This window comes from Ambystoma mexicanum, chromosome 6p (genome assembly GCF_040938575.1).
Source record: "Ambystoma mexicanum isolate Mex_15411 chromosome 6p, UKY_AmexF1_1, whole genome shotgun sequence".
Taxonomy (NCBI): Eukaryota; Metazoa; Chordata; class Amphibia; order Caudata; family Ambystomatidae; genus Ambystoma; species Ambystoma mexicanum.
This window is the reverse complement of record NC_090935.1, coordinates 449806940-449833977: the sequence shown is the minus strand read 5'-3', so window position 1 is coordinate 449833977 and position 27038 is coordinate 449806940.

Here is a 27038-nt window from a genome sequence, read left to right as displayed (position 1 = left end):
AGCTCCATACCACTACTTACCCAGTAGTGATCTCCATCATATAAGTAAAGTGGACACAGCCTGACAGGTACAGTTGCTTTGCCTTTTGTGGTAATGTGGGCTGAGGGCATGCTATACTCTCAGGAGGGTGTGAGGTGATAAAAGTAGCAACCCAAACAGCAATATTACAATGATTCCAAAATAAAGAATGCAAATAAACTTTCCAGAGTGCACCCCTCTCCTTGTTTTACCATATTTCCAGGATTCTGAAGGGTGGAATCTTCAAGACCTGATAGAGTGCTGAACCGGGGTGACATATTCCCTGCTTTGGAGTGCCTCACTGTAGGCTACTCCCCCCCCTTTCTCCACTGTGGGAATGGGTGTGAGCTTTTTCCTTGTTAAACCTGATGACTACATCTACCAGAAGCCCTTGCAGTAGAAATCATCATTGATTATCATCACCTGCACTTGCTGTGAGCTGCAAGTTAAGACAGCCTCCCTGATGACGTGTAAGAGCACAGAAACTGGTCGGAGGAGAACACTAAAGGCTGAGAAGGTTGTGCAGGGAACTGGAGTGCGCCCCTCTCCTCGTTTTACCATATTTCCAGGATTTTGAAGGGTGGAATCTTCAAGACCTGATAGGGTGCTGCACCGGGGTGACATATGCCCTGCTTTGGAGTGCCTCAATGCAGGCTACTCCCCCCCTTTCTCCATTGTGGGATTGGGCATGAGCTTTTTCCTTGCTAAACCTGATGGCTACATCTACCAGAAGCCTTTGCAGCAGAAATCAGCATTGATTATCATCATCTGCACTTGCTGTGAGCTGCAAGTTAAGACTGCCTCCCTGATGATGTGGAAGAGAACAGAAACCGGTCAGAGGAGAACACAAATGGCTGAGAAGGTTGTGCAGGGAACTGGAGTGCACTCCTCTCCTCGTTTTACCATATTTCCAGGATTTTGAAGGGTGGAATCTTCAAGACCTGATAGGGTGCTGCACTGGGTGACATATGCCCTGCTTTGGAGTGCCTCACTGCAGGCTACCCCCCACCCTTTCTCCATTGTGGGATTGGACGTGAGCTTTTTCCTTGCTAAACCTGATGACTACATCTACCAGAAGCCCTTGCAGCAGAAATCCTCATTGATTATTATCACCTGCACTTGCTGTGAGCTGCAAGTTAAGACTGCCTCCCTGATGACGTGTAAGAGCACAGAAACCGGTCGGAGGAGAACACTAATGGCTGAGAAGTTTGTGCAGGGAACTGGAGTGCGCCCCTCTCCTCGTTTTACCATATTTCCTGGATTTTGAAGGGTGGAATCTTCAAGACCTGATAGGGTGCTGTACCTGGGTGACATATGCCCTGCTTTGGAGTGCCTCACTGCAGGCTACTCCCCCCCTTTCTCCATTGTAGGATTGGCTGTGAGCTTTTTCCTTGCTAAACCTGATGACTACATCTACCAGAAGCACTCCAGTTCCAGTTCATCAATGCCATTTGTGATGTCATCTTTGATGTTGTGGGTTTTAGTCTTAGCAGTGTACGGTGGTGGCGTGAGTTATGGTTGCTTAGCTTACCATAACTGGTGAATTTCATGGGTTTTTCGGTTTTACTTGGAACCATAACGTCCCTTTAACAAAGTTTTTTCATTGAATTTCATAGGTTTTCAGTAGCACAACTTAACCATAACGTCCCTTTAACAATGTTTTTTACTGAATTTCATAGGTTTTTAGTAGCTCAACTTAACAATAATAACTCTGACTTTATGTACAAGTAACATAGAACATACTGAACCCCCTCTACTGAATTTGATGTCTGCAAACTCTTTTAATGTCCGCGGACAGGTGCGGACAACAGCACCACTACCCAAAAAGTCTGGAGGGTATGTTTAATTGTTATATCATAACATATGAACATTTTACAAATTCACAAACCAGCACACATACACATTATATGTAGTAATAAATAATAATTGTAACCCATCTATATAACACACTAACCATTCATTTAAATACAATATGTTCTAAAATGGAATATACCAAAAGAAGAAAGATAGGCTTCCAACATGATTACCTCACAGACACTCCCCAACTAAGAGCAACAGCAGGTCTACAGACCACTCAGAACACACCTTACCAGAAGCTAGTAAGTGTACTGCATTTTACTCATATATTTTTAAACTTTCTGTATTAGATACAAAAAAAAATGATAATATGTTTTTTTTTTTTCTCACAGCAATGTCTAGTACTCTGGAGTGGCTAGAGGTGCATTTCCCACATGAGGAAATGTCAGACGATAGTGAACCTAATGGTAGACACTTTACTATATAAACCAATTAATAAATATTATTTTGTATACATTTAACATATATATCTTTTTTGTACAGACCATACAAAAATTGGAAATACTAAAGAAAAAGCAGTATTGGATAAGACTATTCAGCACATAGAAGAAAAAGTGGACCTACTCTTGGCAAATTGTAATAATTTTAAAAACTTTGCGGAGGATCACTTGAAACAAACCACTACATACCATTGTCCCACATATACCTGTCCCCCTAACCATATCCGACTCAATTATCCCCAAACCCTCTCCATGAACCAAAACGTTTTGATGAGACTTCCATCCCTTCTTCACCTCATATAAATCCTATTGAAACCTCCAATTCTCCTGTTTTTGTTTCAGTTTCTGCCTCACCTTCTCTGTCATAAATTTAACATGCATGTAAAATAAAGTAAAATTATTATATTGTGCCTAATTCATTTCTTGTCTTTTTTAAAAAGCAGTTCAGGGGACCGGGGATAGCGCGGGTGTCGGGAATGTCCATGAAGAAACGAAAATGGAGGTGTCCTAAGAACACTATATCTGTCTGTACTGTTCGCTAGCAAGTTGAAACTGTTCTAAGATCACACGCAGTGTCCTGAAATGTTTGTAAAGACACAAAATGGGGGTGTCCTGAGGACGCTATGCCTGTCCGTATTGTTCGCAGGCAAGTTGAAACTGTTCTAAGAACACAGGCTGTGTCCTGAAATGTTCGTGAATAAACGAAATGGGGGTGTCCTGAGGACACTATACCTGCCCTTACTGTTCGTAGACAGGTTGAAACTGTTCTAAGAACACATCAAGTGTCCTGGGATGTTTATAAATAAACAAAATGGGGGTGTCCTGAGGACGCTCTGCATGTCCATATTGTTCGCAGACAAGTTCAAACTGTTCTAAGAACAAACGCCTGTCCGTAACTGTTCGTTTCACTTGTGACACACTTTTAATCACTTCAGGACCCGAACAGTGTCCATAGAACACCAACGCGCATGCGCAAAACAGTTTCAGTGCATTTGGTGTCCTGCGGACACGCGCTCCCTTTGCGAACATGTTCACAAACCTATCATGTGACCGCGCCCATGATCAGCGCATGTTCTGATTGCGAACACTGTTTGTGTCCCCGAACAATTTAAAACTACATTTTCAAGTAATCTACAATATTTTTCAATAAAAACTCACCATAGAACAAGTCCCACATAGTAATCCTGAGTTTCTACATACTTTTTGTGACTTTGTGAACCCTTTTTTCTGTTTGATCTGTCCGCGGACAGCATGCATGTCTGCGAACCGTGCACAAGCACCCCTATAAAAGACCATGCCCTAGAGCTCATTCTCATTGTGTTTTTGGCTATCCTACAGAACACAGCAAATTTTGCTGACAATTTGCAGATTTTCAACTCCAAGCTGATGGCTTCCATAGCTCCACTCATGCCACCTGGTGCTGCATCTGCCTCAGCACCACCCCCACCCCCTCCACCACTACCACCTCCCCAAGAGCCTGAAGAGGGGAACAGGAGTGAGGATGCACAGGAGGATTAAGAGGATGATGAGAATGAGGTAATGGAAGTCCCTACTACCAGCAATCGGTGTGAGTCTTGGGTGTGGCGGTTATTTACCATTCGTGGTAATGGTCCTAAGGCGTGTGTGAACCAAGTCACCTGCAACGAGTACAAAAGGGTACTCAGTTGCGGGAGGCATGGTTCATACAGCTTTGGGACAACTACCATGAAGCGACACCTAGAGTCATTCCACACTGGGGCCATTCGCAAGGTTGTACCTTGTCAGGAGCGTAGCAGGTTGACTTCCTCTACTTCATCCTCCGTTTCTGATCCTGTCACCACAAGGAACACTCCTGTGGGACAGCGTATTCCTCAAGCTGCCTCACAGGCCATACACAATACTGATGACACTTACCTTTCGAGGGTCACAGTTGTGTGTATGTACTGCGACGCAGTACTATGCAGGGGGGAGAGACTTCATAGTGCTTTTGAGGCTATCGTCTCAGAGCACGAGAAGATCTGCTCACTACCCAAGTAAAACCCACTCTACATCTTCCTCTCTCAGCTCGCCCTTTCCTATCCCCGTGGTTGGTGTCCCCCCTTACCCTCCTTTCCCCTCATCTCCTAGTGTGTCTTGTATAAAAAAACTAAAAAAATATAGAACAACAAAAATTAAAAAAGGCTCTTTTCAGAGCCGCCTTTCACAGTTAAAAAATAGAAGTGAAAATAAATGAAGCAGGACCCTGTGTATTTTTTAGAAGTCTGCGGACAGTCCGCGAACATCTAAAATTTTGGGGTGCTACCCTATCATAACCATTGCAGTTTTATCTGGAAGGAAGTGGTGGCTCTGAAAAGAGCCTTTTGGTGGTGTTTGTTTGTGTTGAAAAATTCGAAATGCTCAACACCTACTACAAAATGGATGCTGTAGTTCCAAAAAAGGTTGCAATGCATTTTGTACATTTCTCAGAAAAATCTGATTGCCAGCATAAGTAAGATGGACTCCATCTCTGCGAAACATGTATGTACTACGAAACATAATATTTTCATTGTGAAAAGAGGACATGCCAAAATCTCTTAGAAAGGTACAAACAGCCTTATTGACATTGCACCTTGCTTTCTCCATTTGTGGACCAAATGAAGAAGAACGAAGCCACATTTGTCTCTGTGCAATCCGTGAAAAAATAACTTGAAAATTTGGAAACATGTCCATGACCTTCCCAAGTCCTTCTTTCATTGCAAATTGCAAAGAAATTCCAGACACATGTCCTAAACTGTTCCCTCCACAATGAATTACAATTATGTCTGGATGTTGCTCTGTCTATAAAGTAGCACAGAGAGGTAGCAAGTACAACCACTTAATTCCAAGTACTCCATGCCAGTGCACTTCCACATGTGGGAATCCAAGATCTACAGCTACTCCACAGCTTTCTGCATGCACCTTCAACCAATGTATCCAGGAGTCTCCCAAAATTCAAACAATCTGTTTTCTGAAACACACAGCCATAGCTATCTGTTCTTCTCTTAGCAAAACGAGTATCTGAGAAACTCTCTCCTGGCACAACACACCCACTAAACTTTCCTGGCCCATCCCTTTCTCTGCTCATTCTCATTTGCATGGCTCCCCAACCCAAAATCCCCGGATGTAACACCCGATGTCCACAGACTACCGCCATGTCTGCGGACATATCGTAACATGGACAGTCCTTCTACCATTTCTATTTCACTTTTTGTGCCATTCCCTCATTGGATATAGCTAAGAAGTCACATGAACATCCACCAATCACATTCGAGACCTCTACATCTAACTCCTCTACATCTAACTGCATCATCATAGATCAGCACTTTAAATCTACTTTTAATCTCTCTGAGTACAAATGTCATATCATTGGAAAGCACCTTCTACCAGAAATACTGTACACGTCATCCAAGATTTCTACTTGCAGCTGCATGCATATCCATATGCATGAACACAAACAACAGGTATGCATATGTTCTGTATAGTACATGTACAATTCTTATAGATTCATATAAACAATAAACAGATTAACTGATTTTTAGCTTGTATAATCTATAAAATGAATTTACTGTCATTTTTTTTCCATCTCCTAAAATCAACTGTCACTTCCAAACCAATCTGCTATTTAATTTCTTTTTACGCACACATTTTCAAAGCATGTTGAACTAACATATTTAAAGTACAATATGAAGAGTTAACATACTGAAACAAAATTGCATGCACACAGTGGGCCTCATTACGACCCAGGCGTTAAGGGTTAACGCCGTCGTTAACCCTTAACTCCTGATTCCAATTTTAACGGCTGCTTTTAGCAGTCGTTAAAATCCATGGCGCTAACCCGCCATGATGCTAATTACGCCACCGTAATTTACGGTGGCGTAATTAGCGCCTTCCCCACTCCCATTATGCCCTATGGGGCAAAAATGGGAATGGGGAAGGGAAAATGGGAAATGGGGATTTACCGCCCCACTCACCTTGGAATGGGGCGGTAAATCCACCATCCACCATGGTGTAAACATAGTTTACACCATGGAGGTAAAGTTGGCGTTCTTACCGCCTGGGTCGTAATGACCCCCAGTATGTTCAAATATCAAAAACAATACTTGTACAAAAACATAAACATTTATTTACTTATATTTATATACTGCGCAAGCAGCCCATGGCATTGAGGCACTGTTACTTACAAGAACTTAGTTACAGAAATAGTGGTATCCAGGGGTACATTATGAATTCCACAAGGCATACAAATGATATTTTCGTTGGTACAATTTGTCATTACAATACAGTTTATGCATTAAGAACATATGATATGTATTCAACTGGTGCGACGCATCTTATGTGAATAAGATAGTTTTCATGATTTTGAGGAAGGCGTTGAGGGTCAATGTCAATTAAAAAAATCAATGTCTAAATTAAAAACAGTGCTCTATACAAACAAAATTACTAATTTGTTTCCTTTACAATTGCAGTGAAGACCATTCTCCTGAAAAGAAGCAGCCGAATTTGAAGTACAAAGAACAACTAAGAGGAAACCTGCTCATTTCAGAAAAAAAGTTAGTTCAATACCATTATATTATTTGCACTATTATTCAAACATACTGTAAGGTTAATTCATGCTATTTCTGTGCCTAAAAATAGAGAGTGTGCACCATTCTGTCTACAAATCCCCATTTCTTAAACAGAGATTTACAGGTTAAATGGCGCACAATTTCATATATTTTGACACAAATGACCCAACTCAGCCCCTAGAATTTTGATATTATAGAACAAACAACTGTTTTAATGGCATACCATTAGATTTACTATTTCTACTTCTCCACACTACCAGCTTACCTTCTACTGTCATCTGAACCCCAGTTTAGTAGCACATAAATTCAAGAATACCCATCCCAACGAGTTGTAGTTGCCCAATGCACAATCACACACCATTACATACATCTTTATCATCTTACTCAGACACTCATGCACACAGCACACATACATTAAGAACACACCAACCCATACCTTCTTTATTTTTTTCAAAAAACCCTAAAGAATGCCTACCAAAAATCAAGTCCGTAGAAAGCAACGGAGAAGCAGAGCAGATGAAAATAGAAGTGTTGAAAACAAGCATCCATCTCTAGCAGAATTTGTAAAAAAAAGTTAAAACAAAACAGCTCATACAGTCATTTAGCGAAACAAAACAAGCTTCAACTACAGAAACTGTGCCTCCTCTATCAAAATGTAAAACGAACCATAAACAATTAACAAAAAATCAGCTACCACTACAGATAAAACTGCTCCTATAAATCTTGATATTGTGCAAAGTAAGCATACCAAAAAAAGTATTTTAGCGAAAATGTTCCGTCACAGAGTCTTTCAAAATCTTATAAAAACAGGAGAGAAATCAGGCTCAACCCTTAAAACCTATCGTTGGAAATCAATTTTAGAAGTGTTGATAGACAGTGCAATCCTTCTCAAAAGAAAGTTATTTATTTTAGTGTTAAACAAAATGAAACCACTAACAAAACTAATGACTAAATTACAAAAAAAGACTTCTCAATAAACGAAATGTCAACAGAAATAACTTCTTAAGTAGCTGTGGAGGTGAATGGAGTCACACTACGAGCACAGAACCATACTTTAATGAAGAAGCATACAAACAAAAGCAAACAAATACAATTGCCATACATAGCAGTGGACGAGGTTATGAAAAAGTTAATAATACCATAATGGAACAAGAAATACTGCTTACAAAAATATCCCCAGAAAACTTAGAATTACCTCTCCATTCAACTGAATCAGAACGTCTAGTATACAAATGGCCATGCACGTCAATGTGTAACATTCCCAAAAAATCTTTCAAGTCTTTACGCCAATTCCTCAATCAATATGTGAAAGGCAAAGACAAAATCAAAATGAAACTACTGCAAAATATGGATACCTGTCCAGTGCGCATGTACACAGGACTACAAGGACATTCATTGGCCTGCATTTCAGGACCTACTTGCAAAACCACCTTCCATTATATCAAAATGATATGAACACATCATTCAACTATGAGAACTCTAGTCTATAAACTGTACTATGCTAAAAGTCCTGCTTTAGCACTAGCCAATTTAAATAACATTCTTCTACATGGTACAGCAAAAGACCTACTTGAAGAAATCGACTATATCCAGAAAAAATATTTTGGAAGTGAAAGCCACTTACAGAATGAAATAGCTTTAAAGCAAATTAGCAACAATTCTATGCATGGCAATCTTCTACTACACACATACAAAAAAGAAATACTGAAATTTAAAAGTACATCTGCTGAAATACCAAACCATGTCTGTGTATGTTGCCGTAGAACTTTTTTTTATAAAAGTAACACAAAAACTGTAGACCTAACATACAAAATAGAAGACAATGAAGATTCTAAATGGTTTGAATTAGCTCTCTACCTTATAGCAGAAAACAAATATGAAATAACTGACCCCTTAATACTTTGCAGTTACTGCACTACAAAACTTGACAACAACCAAACTCCTTCACGTGCTATCACAAATAATTTGGAATTATTTCCACTACCAAAACCCCTACAACAACTCAATTTATATGAGAGCATCATAATTCAAACAGTGCACCAATTTCAAGCAATAATACACCTTCAACCAAAAACAGCTAAATTACCTCCATCTGAATTCGTGAAAGGTATCCGGGGAAAAGTAGTGCATTTACCATTAGATCTAAAAGAAAATGTGCACACTCTAGGAGTGCAATGTCCAGTGGAGCAATCTTTAATTATTTTAGTAAATGGTGTACCTACGAAAGACAAAACAATTTGGCAACAACTGGTAGATTTACATAAAGTTAGACAAGCCTTGCAATATCTAAAAGACAATAATGCATACTACAAAGAAAATAATATTGAAGAAAATTTGAAGGATACCACTGAAATAATTCAAGAGACACAACAAGCTGGTCAATTTGAGCTCCTAGATCCTGCTACAATATCCAATACTTTAGACCATTAAACAATTCACCCATTGCACTCTAATGACACCGTAGAAGATGCACTAGAAACGTACCAAATGCGTCAAACAAAAGGATCTCCAATCAGCATATGGGAAACAAGTATAGAAGCATGTGCTTTTCCTCTACTCTTTCCTACTGGCAAAGGAGGAAGGTACGATGATAGACCTATTCATATAACAGCATCAGAATATCACTCATTACGGATGAATTCTGAAGATCCCAGATTTAGACAAAATGTGGAATACATATTCCACCTACTCTTTGAAAGTGAACTAGCAACTTTATGTTACGGAGTTGCACACACATTAAAATCAGGATCAAAATATGTCAGCTACACAATTATTACAAAAGGTGCAACAAAAAGATGAGGTTTCACAATCAAATATTACAAATCTATTAGCAAATATGCATGGCACTAAAGAGTACTGGTTTCATCGTCATGGAGATGTACGTTGTATGATAAGAAACCTTGGCCTACCTACTTGGTTTGTTACATTAAGTTGTGCAGAATATGCATGGGATGATTTACATGATTTCCTACGCATGTCAAACAAAAACAAAACAAACATAGATATACTAACGCCTGGAGAACTTTGTTCTCTAGATCCTGTTAATGTTTCAAGATATTTTCACCATCGCTTCATTGCCATGCTACACTTTATTTGTAATAAAACTGCTCCTCTCCTCGGAAAAGTGCAACACTTCTTTTGGAGAAAAGAATACCAAGCCAGAGGAGCACCACATATCCACATGTTTTTATAGATTAAAGATGCTCCTAAATTTGGTCAAGACAGTGATGCCACTGTTTTACAGTTTATTGAAAAATATGTCACATGTGAAATTCCATCAGAAGCAACAAATAGTGATCTTCATGCACATATATTACAATTTCAAAGACACAAATGTGGCAAATATTGTTGTTGCAAATACAAAAACAAAGGGAAATACTACACCAAATGCTGCTTTTGTTTCCCTAGACCAGTTACAAAAACAGGTCAAGTGAACAACTTCATGTCTTCAGTTAGACATAGTGTTAAAGGCAAATCACCTAAAAATACATATTACATAAAAAGAATAGAAGAAGAAAAATATATCAATGATTACAATGCAATCATTGCCCACTTATGGAATGCAAACATAGATGTGCATTGCAGACAATTCCACTGCAGTTGCATGATATGTTACAGCATACTTAACAAAAGCAGAAAAAACAGAGCTCCAAGACCTCGGGAATGACCTGTCATCAGACAAAACACTGTCTCAGAAATTATACAGCTTGGGCCTAAAAATGCTCTCCCATAGAGAATGTGGCTCCTATGAAGCAGCAGATCGTTTAACTGGTACTGCTTTGTATGGAAAATCTGAAAATATAGTATGGCTAAGTCTTGGTCCTGCTAAATCTAGAAAAAGAGTTTTAAAATCATACGAAGATATAGAAACAATAGCCAAACATGATCCCAACAGCCAAGACATTTAAGAAAAAACAATTTACTGGACACATACTACCCAAACAGAAGTACCACTTTGGAAACCATCTGTCTATACCACATAGCCCAAAACTTCACATATAAAAATAATATAAAACCTGATGAAAAAAAAGGTAAATACAGAGTGACAAATTGTGAAGGCAGTTTAGTAAAACTCACCAAACAAAATTTAATTAATCATATCAAATTGTCATTAAAGACTCCTCAACAAAAAGAACTATATTACATGTCCCTGCTACAACTCTTTAAACCATGGAGAAAAGAAGAAGAAATACTAGATAACTATGACTCATATGAAGACGCTTTCAAAGCAAATGAAAGCACAATAACTGATGTAAACTTTACACAGTACAAAACAATGTTGCACAATGAACAGCAACACAAAGAAGAACTCCAGGCCCAACTAGATAAGGACACTCCTGACAGTAGTCAACATTCTGTAACAGGAAGCCAAGAACCAATGGGAGAGCTACTAATAACAAATGAGGCAGAATTAGCTATGACAGAAGGAGAAAACACCATGTGTCAGTATGAAGATAAAGAACACTTAACTATACTACAATCAAAACTAAACAATGAGCAACATAGCATTTTTCAAGAAGTAACAAAAGAAATTGCACATGGTGTACAACATGAAAACAAAGAATGCAGCTGTCAAAATTACAAACCTATACTAAAGTCAGTGGTGAAACTGGTTCTGGCAAAACATTCTTAATCAAAATCATCAGTAAGTTCCTTCAACAATTGAAAAACAACAAACTGTCAGCTGTTGTCACTGCCCCCACAGGTTTAGCTGCCTACAATATAGGCGGTGTCACTTTACACCAATTACTACTCCTGCCAGTAGAACACCAAAACAAATTAGACTATTACAAACTTTCTACAGAAGCTTCAATGGAACTATGCAGAGTATTAAAAGAAATGAAAACGCTACTAATAGATGAAGTGAGCATGGTCTCCAACCTAATGTTGGCTTTGATTCACCTCAGATTACAAGAAGTACTCAAAACAAACTACGAAGAGCTCTTTGCAGGAAAACACATTATTATTTTTGGAGATCTTCTACAATTGACACCAGTGAAAAGTGAGCCTATCTTTAAAACCTTAGGACACAAACTCTGCTGTAAAACTGTTGGCAGCATAGGAAATATCGATCTTTGGCAACATTTCCAATACAGAGAATTAACAGAAACCATGCGGCAATCTGCAGATCTCCCTTATGCCAACATCTTAAAAAGTATTAGAGTTGGTATACTATCTCAAGAAGCACAATCAATATTGAAAAACCAGCACATTGATGCACTTTATGGCGATAATGCATGTGCTACAAATATTATGGAACAATTAGCCCACAAAAATGTCAATTGTTTGGCCTTAATCCCAACTCTTGCAAGCTGTTTCAAATTCAATGAAACAATGTTAAAAAAAGAAATGCAACCAATATTGGAAATTAGCGCAACAGACAAACTAGACATCCATGGTATATGACACTACCATGTGTGAACAAGCCACAACAAGACTAAATAGTTTAGAAAATTCAATCTCCAACACAGCTGGATTGTAAAAAAAATTTAAATGATCCTTAAATGGCAGAGTAATGCTGAAATGTAACCTTGACGTGGACCAAGGACTAGTTAATGGAGCACTGGGTACAGTTGTTGGCTTTCAAACATACCCAGGTGACAACAACATTCAGTTTGTCAATATTCTCTTTGACAAACTTTCAGAAGTAAAAAGGATAGGACGCTCAACAGCTCAATTCCTTCTCTTCAAAGACATGTATGTATGCAGAGAACAATGTTCTCTAACTCCTGCATACGCAGTCACCATTCATAAATCACAAGGTCTTACCCTAGACAAAGCATTAATAGACAATTTGTAACACAGTCTTTAAAGAAGGCATGAGCTACGTAGCACTATCACGCTTACGTACACTTGATGGTCTATTTCTGATCAACTTTGATGCAAGTAAAGTAAACGCTGATATTCCTTGCATTTTAGAATACCATAGACTTTGTTCACTCTACAGCCCCATCTAAAAAACATATCCCTTTCCACAAAATGTAAAACGTTTTAAAGAAAACTAAATCAAACAGAAATACAACAGGATATCACTGCAAATCCTCCAAAGAGAGTAAAAGAAACTAATACTTCATCAAGTACCACAAGCAAAAAAGAACCAATTAGGGAAAGTAAACCAGGTACTTCGTCAAAGAAGGAAGACAAACTCAAAAAAAAAATCACTCAGATACAGAATTATCTGGTCCATTTAAACTCTCAAATATAATTGGTGTAAGTTGCTACGCAAATGTAGCAATGAATATTCTATTTCAATTACCACCAATTGTTGACAACATATACTTACACAATACAGACCAATTGTTTTTGCAAATGTTAGTACTTCATAGAAATGCAACAAACAATCCTAAGAACACATATAGTGTTTATGGAATAAGAGAACAATTGGACTACTGTGTTGGAATGGTGAAATTCACTATAAACTCACAGGAAGATCCACAAGAATTTCTAATGTACTAACTACAAATACTGGAAAACAAAAACATACCTATGAATTAAATCTTTCAGATTTCATACATGTGGAAACATACATGCACTCTCTGCAACAATGTGACACGAGAACAAATCCCCAATGAACGCTTCGTAAATATATCAATACCTAATTGTGAATCCATTCCATTTCAGCAACTTGTACAAAATGCAAACCATGGTAGATTATGTTCTACTTGGAATTCGGATAATCGCTCCACCTTACTAATACAAACACATGGTAAATACGTAATACTAAGGCTTGTACGTTACAATGCAGATGGTACAAAAAACAACTGCAAGCTGACTGGATTCACACATGGTCAAGTATCACTTGGTAAGAAAACCTTCACAACAATAGGTATAATCTACCACGAAGGAGCCACAACCAATTCAGGTCACTACACTGCATATATAAAAAAGAATTGTGGATGGTTCAAATGTAATGATAGTACCATTACTCTGAAGCAGAGATTACCAGCAAATCTTACAAACGCGTATTTAATCTTCTTAAAACCAACATTTATTAACTAAACTTCTATTAAAAAACTATAAACTGTTAGAATATGCCAACAGGTATCTAACTGCCCCACGATTCTACAACAACTAAACAGATAAATCAATACCACTAAATTATATCAAAAAATAGACAGTTAGAATATGCCAACTGGTATCTAACTGCCCCAAAACTTTACAATATCCAAACAGATAAATCAATACCACTTCATTATAACAAAAAATAGACAGTTACAATATGTCAACAGGTATCTAACGGCTCCAAAAATCTGCACAAGCCAATACTTAGAACTTTAGCCAGAAACAGCAAGTGAACACTGAAAGCAAACAAACAAATAGACCGTAGCATAACAAAAAAAGTTTTTTTTTAATCCAACATGGATTTTTTTTTTCCCACAGACCCAATGATTTTAGCAACAAACACAGAACATGAGCACATTGCACAGTACACTGGTTTGTAATCTACTAAATATGAGGGTAAAAAAAAATGTTGATTATTCAATGTCATAAGTCATTACAAAATACCAATACTAACATGATCTTTTCTTTTATCACAGAAATGAACAAGAAATACATGTACTCCAGTTACTAAACCAAACAGTAAGTATATCATAATAAGTACAACCATCGCAGCAAATCACACCCATATTGACTTATAACTTCGGTGCTTATAAATTTGGTCTTGTCCATGCACCCGAGACTATAGGCCCTGCCCACAACCGCCGCAGCATATCACACCCATAGTGGCTTACAACTTTGTTGCTTATAAATTTGTTCTTGGATCCCAAAGTTATAAGTCACTATGGGTGAAATATGCTGCGGTGGTTGTGGCCAGGGCATAGAGTCTTGGGTGTATGACTCTATGCCCTGGCCACAACCACCGCAGCATATCACACCCATAGAGTCAAACATTTTAACACTTTATGTGTTCTTAGAACAGTTTCAACTTGATTGCGAACAGTACGAACAGTCATACCTTCCTCAGGACACCCCCATTTTGTTTATTGACGAACATCCTCCCCGTCCTCAGGACAACCCCATTTTGTTTATTGACGAACACCCCAGGACACATGATGTATTCTTAGAACAGTTTCAACTTGCCTGCAAACGAAACAAACAGAAATACCGTCCTCAGGACACCCCCATTTTATTTATTTACGATCATCCTAGGACACATCATCTGTTATTAGAACAATTTCAACTTGCCAGCAAATCAGACAGACATACCATCCTCAGAACACTCCCATTTTGTTTATTGATGAACATCCCAGGACACTTCATGTGGTTTTAGAACAGTTTCAACTTGCTTGCGAATAGTACGGACAGTCATACCGTCCTCAGGACACCCCAATTTTGTTTATTAACAAACATCCCGGGACACTTCATGTGTTCTTAGAACAGTTTCAACTTGCTTGCGAACAGTACTGACAGACATACTGTCCTCAAGACACACCCATTTTGTTTATTTTCAAACATATCAGTACACCGCGTGTGTTCTTAGAACAGTTTCAACTTCTACGAACCATACGTACGGACTTACTGTCCTCAGAACACCCCCATTTCATTTATTTAGAACATTGCAGGACATCCGTGTTGTCCGCGGACAAATCGAACACAACAAGGAGATCTACCACCTAAATAAATACAACATTTAACCAATCTCTTACGCCCCCACCCTCCCTAAACAGTCTTACACACCAACACACTCTACTAAATAGCATTTACCCACCAAGGTTCACCGCATTGTCTGTGTACGTCCGCAAATTCAAGATGTCGGGCGTTCCCGAAAATCTGACGTGCTTCACGCTCTTTCCGTCCAATCAGCGAACATGTTGCATGTCCACGGACATGACGCAAGCCGGTTGGCCAATCAGGACACTGTCTGCGGAGTGAACAGGGAAGTGTGTCCGCGGACCGAACGTAGATATTACTAATTTTTTGGGACCTATTTTTTGCTCATTTTATAAATAACTACTGGACAGATTTTCACCAAATTTGCAAAAGCACACTTTCGGGACCAAGCCGCTACTCCTGGTCCAAATTCGGTGACAATCCGTCCAGCGGTTTGGGCTGTAGGTGTGAGCAAAGTTTTTTCCCCATTCAGTCTATGGGGAAAAAAGAAGTTTTGGGACCCCCCCTATAACTTTGCCCCCCCCTGGATGAATCCTCACCAAACTTTGCAAAAAAATTCAGAGTGACCCAAATACTTTTTTTGCAAAAAAAGTGGCCATGTAATATGGTTATGGTTAAGTTGGTGTTTCCATAGGAAGAGCACTTATTGGGCGGCTTATAACTTTGCTCTCCCTGGACGGATCCTCACCAAACTTTGCAAAAAAAGTAGTTGGGTCATTCTGAACGTTTTTGCAAAGTTTGGTGAGGATTCGTCCAGGGGGGGAAAAGCTATAGGGAGGGTCCCAAAACTTTTTTTTCCCCATAGAATGAATGGGAAAAAACTTTGCGCACGGCTACAGCCCGAACCGCTGGACGGATTTACACCAAATTTGCGGCAGGAGCGGCGGCCTGGTCCCAAAAGCATGCTTTTGGTGTAAATCTGTCCAGTAGTTTTTTTAAAAATGACCAAAATGTAAGACAAAAAAATTAGTGATATCTGTGTTCGCTTCGCGGACGGACTTCCCTGTTCGCTCCGCGGACAGCACCCCGATTGGCCCATGGCCTTGCGTCATGTCCGCGGACATGCGCTGTGTTCGCTGATTGGACGGCGAGGGGCGTGGAACGCGTCAGATTTTCTGTGGCGCCCGCCATCTTGTATTCGCAGTCGACCGCGTACAGCGCAGTGAAACGTGGATAAAAAATTGTATTTAGTGCCGTGTGTTGGTGTGTAAGAGTGTTTGGGGAGGGTGGGGGAGTATGAGATAGGTTCAATGTTTTTTTTTTTTATGTGCTAGATGTTTTTGTTGCATTCGATTTGTCCGCGGAGAACACGGCTGTTCTGACATTTTTTAAATAAACTAAATGGTGGGGTGTTTAGAGGACGGAGTATGTGTCATTTTTGTTCGCAAGGAAGGTAAAAATGAGCTATAAACACTCGCGGTGTACTTAATTGTTCGTAAATACACGAACTGGGGGTGTCCTCAGGACGCATTCCGTATTGTAATCTGTCTAGTTGAATGTGTTCTAAGAACACTCGCAGTGTCCCGAAATGGTTGCAATTACACAAAATGGGGGTGTTCTGAGAAAGTTGTTTGTATTGTTCGTTGTCAGGGTGAAAGTGTTTTAAGAGCACTCCTTTTGTCCGCTAATAGTACAATTTCCTAGGGGCGTCAACCGACTTTTTGTCCACTAAAGAAACGATAAATCCGGCTGGTGTGCGCCGACATTATGTGATAATCCTATGACTGGCGCTATTGACCTGGCTGACTAGCTTTTGCGACACTAAATCATATCTCCCGCCCCTAAGCCTGATATTATCAAAGCATTCATATTCCCAGCCTCTCTCCGTGACGTTACAGGGTGCGTAATCAAACGCGCCCAGTCGTCTCCAGTACTACACGACTTTACACAGAACCCGGAAGACAACACACATTATGTCACAACACAGCGCGCCACAATTCGGAATATGAAACTGTGATTTAAAAGCAAACAGCAAGATTGTAAATGTTGTAAAGTACATTTATTTGACAACAAATGTTTAGAGAATATTCAGCAATTTGCATTTGTCTTTGTTGTCGATCCGCAAAAGTTCATGTTGAGGCACGCGATGTTCCTTTGCGGTACAGAGGGTGTTAGATCAGCTTACAACTCAGTGCGCCACAATTCGGAATATGAAACTGTGGTTTAAAAGTAAACAGCAGGATTGTACATTTGGTAAAGTACATTTATTTCACATGAAATGTTTAGTGAATATTCAGCGATTTGCTATTGTCTCTGCTGTCGATCATCAAAAGTTTATTTGGAGCCACGCATTGTTCCTTTGCGGTAGATAGGCTGTTGGTTTATGATAAAAGCAGTAAATGGTCGCTCTGATAATTGGAAGGTTGCTCCAACAACGAGCCATTAGACCACCCTATTGGTTGGTATGTTGTTTGTAGCCGCTAGTACTGCGTAAGGGCATATTGGTCCTTGGCGATTGTCCCATAAAATGGTGAGGGTCATGAAGTTGCATATTTGGACCTGCACCTGGCAGTTGAAGACCCCATCCGCTGGAGTCTGTAAATCGTGACATAGGCAAAATGGAGCCACATACCTGTTTTAAAAAACATAAATTAGTCTCACCAGCCGATCTTCATTAAAAATCATCATTTTATTTATTAGGGCGTGAAACTATTTGCTATCGAAGATAGTGCAACAGAGTATGTTAATAATAAAATAATAATATTTTCCCATTCATATAGCGCTAAGAACCGTGAGGTATCTAAGCGGTGCTTATTATTAACCACGGTGTGTGGTGCTCATTTATCGACCACGGAATGATGAAAGGCTGAGTTTGGCCTTGCCGGGATTCAAACTTGCGTTAGCAAGCTGTGCATGGATGTCAAAGCGAGCGCTGTACTCGCTGTGCCACTTGACAGGCTACAGTGAAGTGGCACAGCGAGTAGAGCGCTTGACCGCCTACAGACCGGTTATATTATTTCTATTAACCCACCCTGTGTCTTCTGCCTTTTTCAGAGCCCTCTAAACGACAGGGGATGAATTCGGCGGTGATAGTGCGCGGTAGAAAACATTATGCCACTTTCAACGAACAAGTTCAACTTGAGCGGTCTTTAATGCTACGCTATTGTAATTATATTTGGTATAAAGTAATCTAAAGGGTTACTTACAGTACAATTGCAATTTCCATTGTCTACGAGTGGTGCAGTCCCAAAATACGACTCTGCGTGTGCCAACGATCTTTCGCATAGTGATATAATATATAAAAGTGGTTTCGTTTCAGAAATTTCATCTTAATATTCTCTTACGTTTTAGCAACACTCCTTCAAGAGAAGTCTTTCATCACAATCTCTGTCTGTCAAGGTCAAAACACAATACAACCTTATAGTCCGCTTCGTGAGCCTCTCCGGGGCCCGGGAAAAAAATGGAAGCAGCTGACCTTCACTGTGAACAAGCATAAATTCTTACTTTGCAACATTCTGTGTAAAGCCATCTGTAGAAGTTGTGGAAGCAGCTGACCTTCACTGTGAACGAGCATAAATTCTTACTTTGCAACTTTCTGTGTGAAGCCATCTGTAGAAGTTAGTTTTTGCACGCCATGTTTGTATATTGTTTGCGTGATATTAAAAAAAGTTTGTTTAAAGGACGTTATGGTTCTAAGTACAGCCGAAAGACCCCTGAAAATCGCAAGTTATGGTAAGCTTTGAAAAATAACTGGCGCCACCACCGTGCACTGCTAAGACTAACACCCAGGACATCAAAGATGACATCGCAAATGTCATTGATGAAATCACTGATGACATCACGTGTGTATGTACTTTTCATGGAATTTGTGTACTAGGGATTTTTATTATAATGTTGCGAAAAAAGTGTCAAGGATATTGCAATAAATATCATACCGTTATTAGTGCTTTGAACGATGCATTGATATAAATAGCATTGTATTATGGGATTCTATCTAGTATACTGAGCTACTAATGGAGAAACATAGCATTGTGTGGAGAGTACAAGATGAAAGTATAATATTTGTAATGTTAATATGTTGAATAATGAAATAATAATTGTCCTGAAATGTTTGTAAATTCACAAAATGGGGTTGTTCTGAGGACTTTATTCGTATTGTGTGATTGCTTAGCTGTATGCAATGAGGGAATGGCACAGAGAGTAAAGTGGACACCGTCCGCGGACACCGCGGCTGTTCGTGGACAGGGCGTGCTACATCCGGGTTTTTCCAGGAAATCCAACATGGAAAGAAGACTGTACGGATCAGCCAATCAGATGTCGAGGTTGTGGATTTGTGTTGAAAGAGACTGTGTGTGGTGAAGATGGCAGAAGTGGTTAAAGTCAGGGTGTTGGTGCTCGGAGATATGTTTGTGCATGGTTTACAGCAGTACGCTGAATGCAGGCATGTTGCAAAGAACTTTGATGTGAAAGGAGTGGAGGTGTTGTGGAGCAGTGTGCCTAATTGCAATGTACAGGGAATTGTACGAGTTTGTGAGGATATGGCCACGATGAACAGTCCGCATGTGGTAGTTTTGCACTATGGTGCTTTCCATTTGGGCAACGTCAGTGCCCCTACTTTGTTGGCTGATTTGGAACGCTTGGTTCAAGCAGTAATGAAGATCCTTCCAAATGCAAAAGTAATTTTTTCTGGATTAGTACCTAGGGCAATATGGGACAATAGTTCAGTTTTTTGTCCTCAGCAAAATATTGCTAGGTGTGTCATCAACCGAGGCATGTGTGCCTTCATGCTTAGAGCTGGTATGTTCTTCTGTAACAATGAGAATATTGATGCCAGTAATGCTGTTAATTTTAAAGAAGATGGCATTTCTTTATCTTTTACGGGAAATGCCTTTCTATTTTGGAATGTAAGGGTTGCTTTGGAGAAGGTTATGTGAAGATTTTAGGAGTAAAGTAAGAAAAAAAAACAAGAAAAAAAATACAAAATAACAGGTGTCTGGTCAAGCATCTGTAAAAAAACAAAAAAACAGCTCTTTTCAGAGCCAACTTCAAAGGGGAAATGGGGCACACTATTTAAATTTACATTCACCACGCTCAGATTTTCGATGTGTCCGCGGACATGGCGGTAGTCCGCGGACATGAAAATCACTACGAGGGGGTTAGTATGTTCTATGTTACATGTATATGAAGTCAGGGATATTATGGTTAACGTGTGCACTAAAAACCTATGAAATTCAGTGAAAAAACTTTGTTAAAGGGACGTTATGGTTAAGTTGCGCTACTAAAAACCTATGAAATTCAGTAAAAAAAACTTTGTTAAAGGGACGTTATGGTTAAGTTGCGCTACTGAAAACCTATGAAATTCAGTGAAAAAACTTTGTTAAAGGGACGTTATGGCTCAAAGTAAAACCGAAAAACCCCTGAAATTCGGCAGTTATGGTAACATAAGCAACCATAACTCGCGCCACCGTGCACTGCTAACACTAACACCCAGGACATCAAAGATGACATCACAAATGTAATTGATGACATCACTGATGACATCACATGGCTGGCTCTCCCTTTCTATCCTTTACTGACATATCTAGGTCACATGATTTTCTTCAGTAACAGTCAGGAACTAAAAATTGTAAATTACTATATTCGTAGACTTATCCTTCAAGTATGTTCTTAGAATAATTCCCTTATGGTCCAGTCATATCATATGAAAAATATACCTTGAAAGACAGCAATCCTTTTTGTGCATTAAAATTATCAGTAGATTTATCAGCACTTTCTGATACTTTTGATGTTTTTTTATTACTGTACTTTCCCTGGATGTTAGTAGTGAGTAAGGTGAGCTTTGTTCCCATTCATCGTGTATTTCCCCTTTGGATATCTTGCTTCTTCCCTTCAGGCACTTTGGACAACCCATGTCTAGATGTATGAGAGGATAGAACTGGGACACATTGTTAGAGTCGGACAATCGTCTAATACTAAATCATATCTCAGAGTCAAACTCCTAGGGTTAATTGTGGGTGGTGCATCAGACAGGAGGCGAATTGGCCATGCCATACGTATTTTTTAGGGGAGCAAGGCAAACATTCTGTTGGCTAAGCCCCTCTGGTACATGAGTGTCAATGGGAGGGCATTTGACCAAGACAGCTGTTTTTGGGCACATACTTTGGATAATTTCATAATCAATTCCCCATTCTCTTGCAACCATACAATTCTTTGGGGGGATGGTTGGCACGTGCACATTCTTTTCTAACTTTAGTTCCTCCTTCTTCATGTCCCCCAGTGGCTCTCCCAGTGCTGTATATTCAGCCACTTCTAACCAATCAATGCATGCCTGCTATTCTGCCTGGGAGGGATGGTATGACTTCTGCTTAAACAATGACTTGATAAATTGAATGCATTCTTGCTCAAAATAGCTTTCTAAGGTAGCAGGAGGGATTGGAGCTGCTAACTGTCTTACTGTCCCACTTTGATAACAATTTTGTATTGTTTGGGCTGAAAGTATCAGCCACACACTGTACTGGACTGCTGGGGGCGTAATTCCCTTCTGTACCCGTATGTGACCCCACCCTGTTTTTCAATTTTCTGATCTTCCTTCTTCTCCTCTATATATTTAGCACATTTTTACAATGCCAGACACACATAAATGCACTGGCACAGGAACCAGAGACTCAGCAACATTTTTCATCTGTTTTGGGGAGACAAAGACAGGTTACTGTGCTATTATCAAAGGCATAGCACAGATAGAGAAGAGGGAGAGGAGTTCTGCAATTGCTATGCAGAAACCCTTTTCATAACTTTATAGCAAACCAGATAAACTGATTTCAGAGAAATGGATTCCAGATCCGGTATATCTAATCAGATATTTGCCATTTCTAGTCTGCATGAGTGTGAAAAGAGGGGTGGGGTAATGCTCCCATAACAGAAGGGCAGGAGGAGTGGCCAGTAATCTGAAATCAGAAATGAACACTTACCTTTTTTCTGATGTCTGGACCTGAGGGCCCCAGAAGACTGTGCAAACACGATTGGCAAAGACGGTGCGTAGAAACCTCCAATATCCTCATGAGCCCACAGCACCACTTGTCAGAAAGATGCTACCTTCCTTCAGACATCTGATCTACAGTGGGTAATGATAAGAGGCTAACTTGTAAGCCCACATGGAGACAGATATACCAAGAAAGTCTGCCTTCCTAGACAGTGTTAGCCATATATTTTAAAGCTCAATTATGACAATTCATCATGAACAGTCAACTGATAAGGGAGGATCTATAGTTACAGAGTTCAGCATGCCTGCAGATGCGTATCTTGTGGCAAGGTCCCTGACACACCAACACCCCTTCCCGACTCTAAGCATTTCGAGAAGTGCCTCAGAAATTGGAGGCTTTGCAAGCACTTAATGAACCACAAGAAGAGGGCAAGAGTAGCCAAGCAAAAGAGAAGGATGGAAAGAATGTTTTAGAAAACATACAGATGATTGTCATTGTGTACTTTGATGTGTAGCAGTCTCCCACACTAGGGTAAACTCGCCTCCCTGAACCTCTACTCCACTTTCATCTACAAATCACTACTCCTCCTCCTAACGATATCTGTTGAATTTGAAACATCCAAAGTTGCCCTCTGGAAATAAAGAGCTATATGTATGTGTCTATGGTGGTTATCCAAGCTACATTTCCTCATAGAGAGTCCCTCTCTCCTAAACTCTCACCAGATAACGCCTTTGTGGTTATCCACTTCAACTCACTGCATCTACCTCAAAATCGAACTCTCGGAAAGGACCAGTCAGTCACTCCCTCTCTCCACCCTCCTTCCTACACCACTCCAGCCATGTGTTCCACCATACGTCATGAGGGTAACTATCAGACACATTTTGAAAGGTTCATCCAAAGTCTGGTGAAATAAACTGACATGTGGGTGATTTGAAGTGTAAAAGGTAAAGTTCATCTAGGCACTCTGTTGATATTTAAGCAGAAAGATGCACCCCATTTGCAAAGATTGTGGTACGAACAGAGTAAAGGGAACATACAAGTGACCAACAATCCATTTCTATTTCAATCAGTTTTGTAAAATTATCTTTTTTGTCAGTTGCCCAAATGATCATGCACTGAACGCAATACAGTCTTTATACTCCCCCTGGAACTCAATTGATATACTTTAATGGAAAAACATATTTGGAATTAATGAATTAAAACCCAGTTATTTATTTTGCAGTGGAATGACAAGGTGAACTATGAATTGATAATGGGTGCATCAATCTTACAGTGTTGCTTGCATAACCAAGAGGGCATGCTCATTTGCAACTTCCCACTTTTTTGATGAGCTGCCTGATTGGGTAATGCACTATCGTTGAAGACTAACTATGCACAGTGAGGCCAAAACATTGACGGTTAGGTGCTTTACAAATACTAAATAACATAACTTAGATAAACATCTTTCCTCTGTCTGTGGAAGTGTGAAAACAGAAAAAGAATATTGAGGCTGAGTACCCCATAAGGAAATACACCGAACACGGGTTACAAAGGAACATACAAAGTACTTTATTTTATACTGAATCCAGTTACAAAAACAGAGCGAAATCAGATAGCTATCAGCCCTCAGTACAACACAACGAACTCCAGCGTGGTTCAGGGTGTTCAGTGAGAGATGCTGTACATTAGAATGCATTCGCTTTTTATACATTTGGTGGGCGCGATGCCCAGCCCTACTTCAGGTTAATATTCCTTTTAATACATCACCAATCTAGGCTTCATGACAAGTCTCAAATAACCGCATAAAACTGGTTTGCCTTTAATACATGTATCAACAAGCGTATGCAATAACTGTGTATTCTAAAGTTTTCCATGCAGGCCTTCTTAAACATTAATACAATGTAGTTAAACAGATGTTCTTCATTCAGTATTTGAATACATTGTCTCAACATATGCTCGTGGATTAGTTTCATTGCACGAGTAATCCTTCTACACATAGGTCAAAGAAGGACAAGGTCTCAGTTCACGACCTCAACAAGTGGCCTGCAGGCAAATTACACATTAGCTATGTAAAGAGGTCAAGACGGCCATATTGTATTCTGCAATGACATCGTCCACCATTTTAGCTCACAGGGTGACTTTTACACAACAAATCCTAAAATGGCGGTTTGACCTAAAATGGCGGCTTACATGGATTTAAGGTCAGGACCTTGCAACACAGATTTCTTCCGCAAGCGACTTTCGAGCAGCTTGGCGTAGGCTAATATTAAATATATTTATTACAATAGGAGGCACGATATACTTTCTATTTCGACAAACCCTCCTTTTGGCCTATGCCAAGTGCTAAAAACTACTTTGGATCTCCTTGCAAATAACTCCATGCATCATTGTCCATGCACCCTGAATCACTATAAGAAATATCTATTGCCATTAGGTCTTTTGCTAAAATATCCTCCAATATGTATTCTTTGGAAGTCTTATCTGGGGTATACACTTTATGTCCTATCGAACCTATCGCTTGTGTGCAACATCCCCCTAGTATCGAACACATACCAGGCAGACACTGAATACAGCAACAAAGAAACAACAGTATTCCCAAAACAATCAATAAGACCGAAAGCACCTTCCAACCCCAAGATCGCAAGAAGTCCCAGAACCAAGCGCTCAGATCCCAGTTTCCCTCGGGAACATGCACCTCGGAACTAAGGACGTGCAGATTCTGTTTTGCCTTGAAGATAGTTGGGGAGGAATCTGGTACGAAAACACAGCAAGCGGACCCCACTAATTTGCATACTCCACCACGCTCAGCTAGAATGATCTAATGCCATTCGATTTTAAAGTGCTACTAATCTTATCGCCTTTAGTTCTAACGTCATATTATAGAGTATGTCTGTGGACCGGTTGATGGTTCTCTCCAGTACTCTCGCTAGCTTTCTGATATCTTCTGAATTTGCTATCTGCCCCCAAAATGGCACAACTGATTTAGCTATATCTCCCAAAACTTGTGCTGGAGTATCGCCATTCCCATACCACTGTGGACGAGCCTTCGAAACTTCTTTTGTACTAGCTATAAACACCCCAGGTAACAGGATCCCTAAATAACAGGTTCCCTGCCAATCCTTGGGCAACCATGGGAATGCTACATTACCGCAGACAAAGTAGATAGGTTCGCCTACATACAAAGGTCTGTTCTCCCCAGTCAAATTTGCAACGTTGGCACAACCTAAAAAATGTCCCATTGACTGAGTTCCATTGCTCTGTATGCAAAAAGAAACTGAATCGGGGCTATGGTTAATAGTGTAAGAAGGAGAAATGGCATCCTTATTGCCTATCAGAGCCATTTTAAAGGAAATCAAAGATTGGAAATGACGAGACAGTTTGTTAGAAGGCCTAATAGAAGCAACATTCGGTTTACTCCTATTTGCAAAAAGTGAGCATCCAGGGGAGTTAAGACATGTTTCTCAAAACTATTCAAATTGGTGCCATCAAAGTTCCCTGAGATGCTATCATTCCATCGGCCAAAGAACAGTGCTCTAAGAGAAGCATAGCAGGCAGTTGTCAACGGTAAAGGATGAATATACCAACCTAGCTCCTTATGCCCGTGTTGTGGTAAATGTGAGCAGACCCAGCCGTTGGATTTATTAAAAATGGCATGTGTAGCATTCATGATAAGTAGCAGAGTGTTATTGTGGTACCTTTGTCTGTGCTGGGAAACCCAAGGGGATAAAGTATGCAAATGTACAAAGGGAGTAGGAACAATGGGTGCACTTTCAGTAGGCAACAAAAGTTCTAAAGAGTGAGTTTCCTTGAGGTACCATAATCCTAAGGCAGCGACTATTAAAAAACTAAATATCATTATAAGAATACAGCAATACGTTTTCGGGGCCCAGGCATTTTGTCCATTATCCCAGTTGGTCACCCCCTTATTTACAAGTCCCATACGAGTGGTAGCGGTGGCGGGCATCGTAGTCTTCAGATAGAAACCCCAATGTTCGTTGCTGGCGAACCCCGGTCGCGTGGCTTCTTAGTCCTTCCACAACTCTTAGCCAACAGAGTCCGCTTTCTCAAATTTGGGCAAAGCATGCCCTCGATGACTCTTTTCCTTCTCCGAATGCACAGCCGAACCGTGCCGTAAGTTTATCTTCGTGGTCGCAGGTTATATCATACTTTACCTGGTACTGATTGATCCGGAAACAATATGTCGTCACTTCCTGCTGGAAGCAACGTGTCGGAGGAAAGTGAAGGTGCTGAATTTAAAACAGCCGTTTCCGGGTGCAAAATTTGTAGAGAGTGTGGAGACAAAATGGCAGCTTCCCCAAGCCTCGCGGGCTCAGAGATATTCTCCGACACACTCTCAGTGCTGCTTACTGCTTTGGGATCATTGGTTGCAGTATCAGCGAGGGGTTCTGTTTCTTCTGTAGCGTGTGGCACAGGGCGAGGAAGTTTCTTGATGTGCGACGCGTGGATCCAGTTCTTTTGTCCAGCTACCCGCACCGCTGTATGGGTGACCAACAGGACTTGGAATGGCCCACGCCAACGAGGCGCGAAGCAGGAGGTGCGCTCAAATGATTTGACGAGCACCCAACTCCCAGGCCGTATGCTGTGGCCCGAGCCCTCGTATCGCACAGGTAAAGCCTCTCCTACCTGGT